Source organism: Pteropus vampyrus, unplaced genomic scaffold, assembly GCF_000151845.1.
Source record: "Pteropus vampyrus isolate Shadow unplaced genomic scaffold, Pvam_2.0 Scaffold225, whole genome shotgun sequence".
Taxonomy (NCBI): Eukaryota; Metazoa; Chordata; class Mammalia; order Chiroptera; family Pteropodidae; genus Pteropus; species Pteropus vampyrus.
In genome coordinates this window covers 507,698-511,828 of record NW_011889006.1, presented here as the reverse complement: position 1 = coordinate 511,828, position 4,131 = coordinate 507,698, and the positions used below count along the sequence as shown (strand labels likewise).

Below are 4,131 nucleotides of genomic sequence, written 5' to 3'. Positions count from 1 at the left end.
AAAAATGTGGATTATTTTGCTGTTGGGGGAAATGCTCTATATTTGTCAAATAGGTCAAGTTGTTATTGTGTTCTTCAGATGTTCTGTGTCCTCACTGTTCTTTCCTTGTGTTTTTTTTTTCCTATTGGTTGTTGAAAAATGTATGCCAAAGTCTTCCGCTATGAATGTGGATTTAATTTTTTTTCATTTAATTGTGTCAAATTCTGTTTTATACATTTTAATGTATGTTTTCGGGTATATATTACATTGGGTTTGGGGAAAGGAAGGAGTCAGGAGTATATGGAACTGTGATATCCTATTGTCTCTCAATGGAATTAGGATCATGTTTCACCTTTAAGTTCAGGATCTAAATCAGAGTCAGAGGAGGCTGCTGCTGCTGCTGGGGGATGGGTCTGGTGGAGGAAACCCAGGACACAGCTACAGAGATGACCATGGAGCGCTCAGGGTCCAGAGCTCTCAACCGGGTACCTGAGAATTCTCGATATATTCACATGTAGGAGAGGAACAGACAGCCACTCCTTGAAGGGAACATGGATGGGCCAGGCCTGGAGCTAGCAGTCAGGAGGTGGGAGGCCCCCACATCTGCACAGGGAAGACCTGAGAATACACTGTCCTCCCATTTATATCCTGGGATGCAGTGTAGGGCATCTCTATTAGGGTAGGGCAAGGGGTCGCTCCTTGACCTCTGGTTGGCCTCTTAGTTGTACTGTATAAGTCCTGCAAATGGTATCTGTAGGCATTGTCACAAGCTCTTCTTTATGCCCCTGTGCTTGTTGCTTTTTGACAGTACATGATTCCTGTTCCTCATCTCCAGATGTATCCCATTCTTCAGGAAAACTCTGGATTTCCTGGTCACTCCAAGATTTAATTAACTGGCCTGAAGTTTTCTCTGGTCCCAAGCTGCTTTTTCCTCCTTTACTTTCTGAAGACTTCTAATAGTTTTACTTGGAAGTATCGCTGTCTTTATTTTTATTCCTGAATTTTTTCTGATTCTTTTCTCTGCAGCCACAGGGCCTAATCCAGGCACTGCAGAGAGCTGACACCTAGAATTCAGGTGAATGAGGAAGTCCCAGAGTGTAGGAATATGTTTCCTCATTTCCAGCCACTATTAAAAGCCTTGGATGTGATTGGGTCAGATCCATCCCACAAAGCTTCCCTTTTGATTAACTCAAGATAAACTGATTTGAGACTTTAATTATATCTGCAAAATTCTTTCCCAGCAGCACCCAGACTAAAATTTGAATAACAGAGAGGATGTGCTAGCAACCAACTAGGGCAGTGATTTCAAGGGTCCCTGAGCCCCACATTCCCAACTGCAAAATGTGGAGTTGTTACATTTCTACAAATGAGCCCTTCCCCACACCGCAGACCCCAATTTGATACCTGAGTTATCGTAAATGAATCCAGTGATGTCCTTTGGGTTCAGCAACTGAGGAGTGTCTTTGACTTGGGAAGAGTGGTCTGAATGGAAGGTTAGGGAAAGAGACCAGGTTTCAGCTGGTTGATGGTGAAAAGGCAAAGTCTTGCTCTTTCTGAAGCACAGAGGGAATTTGGATGCCAAAAGCCTCTCTTGGCCTCAGGGAGCATTGAGGAAAGCCTCTTATCCTCCCAGCCTTTTCTTCCTTCCTCCTGAGATCTCCTGAACCTGATAACCTATAATCCTATCCTGTGCTTGAGCCATAATTTGATGGCCACTAAACCAGCTTCAGTGGAGGATTTGAATACAATAATCACCTTCCTCTGTATTTCTCGAGGACACAGAGTCCACACCAGTTTAGAGCCTACCAGAGAAGGAGCCTCCTAATCCGTCGAAACTTAGAACACTCTACTCAAAGGTCTTCTCTGATCTCACTCAGCACCAATGGATCACCTGTAAAATCCGCAGGATGGAACCTGTTTTTTATGATAACTCACTCGTTAATTCCCGATGGCCCAGCTCTCCGCTCACGTCTCCAGTCCAGCTGCTTTTGTTGCAAAGACAGCTTCTTCTAGTAGTCTTTGCACTTCTGTTTTGAAGCACCTATTCTTTCAACTGAAACTTCGCCCCTTGACGTGTAATTTGTAGCTTCTAATTTCGTCTTTATCTAAAAACTTTAATGCAAGATCCCCAGATCCCCTCTTCAAATAACAGCAAAGCCCATCTCCTTTAAGATTTCTTTGTAAAGCTTGAGCTTTAGTTTCTCTGAGGATCTCTCACAATAATGAGAAATTTGAATGTAAGGGATATAAATTCATCCACTAATGTCTGAAGGCAAACCAGACATATGATACATTTGTATTTCTATCTTTTTCAACATGAAACCATCTTGATTCCACCTTTCTTTTATCTCCCCTCTTTTTGGGAGCAGCGGGTTTGCACTTTTTCTTTGCAGAATTCCTCTGCATCCCTAGCATTGACAGCTTGTACGTTTGCTGTAGAGCTACACACACCATCATTAGAGAAGCCATAATTGGCCTGACGTGTAGCAACAAAACCTTCTGTAGTCTTGGGGAACAAAGACTTCTCATCCAGATCCCAATCATAGGGGGCTGTCAGCTGGCTGCTACTGGAAAGCATCCATTTTCCACGGGGATCTTTTTTGCTGTCCTCGGTGTTTCCATGTAATTCTTGCATTTGCAACTGCTCATCAAACTCGTCATTCCCATCAAGTGATTGCCACTTATATTTCCTACCTAGCACAAGGCCAGGGTCCAGATAAGTGAAGAGGCTGCCCCACCAGGCCTGGGAGCCACCACCAAGCATACCTGAGGTGACTGACCACATTTAACATTTAACACACTAAGTCATTGACTCATCACTGTGACCCTGTGAGGTACTATCATTACTTCCATTTTACGGAAGAGAATGTGGAGGCCCAGAGACCTCGTCCAAGGTTACAGACAGCTCGCGCATGACAAGGCTTGGATTTGAATCCAGGCAGGACCGCTCTAGAGGCCGCATTATTAACCCCCACTTTTTACAGCTTCCAAGAGACTAACTGGACGAAAGCCAGCCTGCCTCCCTCCCTGTCTGCATCACTTAGCAGTGAAAGTGTAAACTCTGTAGTCTACCCACTTTAAGGCAATGTCGTTTCCAACGTGCTCTCTCTGTACTTTCTGGTGTGACCCAGCTCTCCACTTGTCTCCTCCCTAAGCTATCCTCATACCCTCTAATAAATGGCAAATCTCCCCATACCCTTAACTTCTCCTTGGAGTGCTCCCTCCACTTCCTGGCTTTAAGTGAAATTTAACTCTCCCTTGAGGGCACTACCTCCTCTGCAGGCTTCTGAAATGAGAGCTGTTTATTTTCTTATAGGTGAGGGTGCTTTCCTTGCTCTAAATTGCTGCCTCCAGACTCCTTCTCTTCCAACTGTCCATTTCTTGTTTAAAATAACCCTCTGGCTCTGAGGCTCAGCTTTTGGGCTAAATTGCCTTCCCCCTTCCTCTTTGGCACTGTCTGCCACCTGCCAGACCTCTCTACCTCACTCAGGGGTACACTGGCACACAGCCAGTGAACTGTCTATCCCTTTTCATCTCATTGTCCATATGGAGGACCCATTCCCCACCTGACCTCTCAACAGCTTGGTCCTTTAGACCTTTCCACTCCAAGCTAGCTACCCATTCTCTTTGCCACCTTTTCATCTGAAGCAGCCCTGCCTCGAGAATCACTCATTCAAGCAGCCTGCCTCAGCCCCATCTCCTAACTTTCCATCCATCAGTTTATCTACTCCTTTCACAACTATTCTCAGTCTCCCGGGACTGCCAGATCAATGATGTCTCCCTTCATCCAACCCGTCAGCTCCTCCTTATCCAGCTTCACCTTCATGGCCCTTCATTTCAACGACTCCCTCGACAATATCCCAAACTCCTTGCCCCTCCATATTTTCATCCTTTACACCTATCTGGCAAAGCCTCAACCATAGATGAGCCCAGTGATTTGTTTTCTTCAGGATTTTAATCTGAAAGTTGAGAAGTATTGGAGAAAGTCATACAACCAGGACATGGTTACCACTCCTCATTCAAGGTCATTAACCATAAGGAGGCCCCGTATTGCTCAGTGATCAGCCACAACATGCTGGTCGTTGATGAAAAGGTGGCAAAGAGAATGGGTAGCTAGCTTGGAGTGGAAAGGTCTAAACACCCGGATCCTGG

General features: G+C 45.1%; 1 pseudogene; it reads right to left on the bottom strand.

Annotated features, from left to right (window-relative positions):
- Nucleotides 1-1,473: 1,473 nt before the first annotated feature.
- Nucleotides 1,474-2,743, bottom strand: LOC105301040 (annotated as a pseudogene).
- Nucleotides 2,744-4,131: the final 1,388 nt, after the last annotated feature.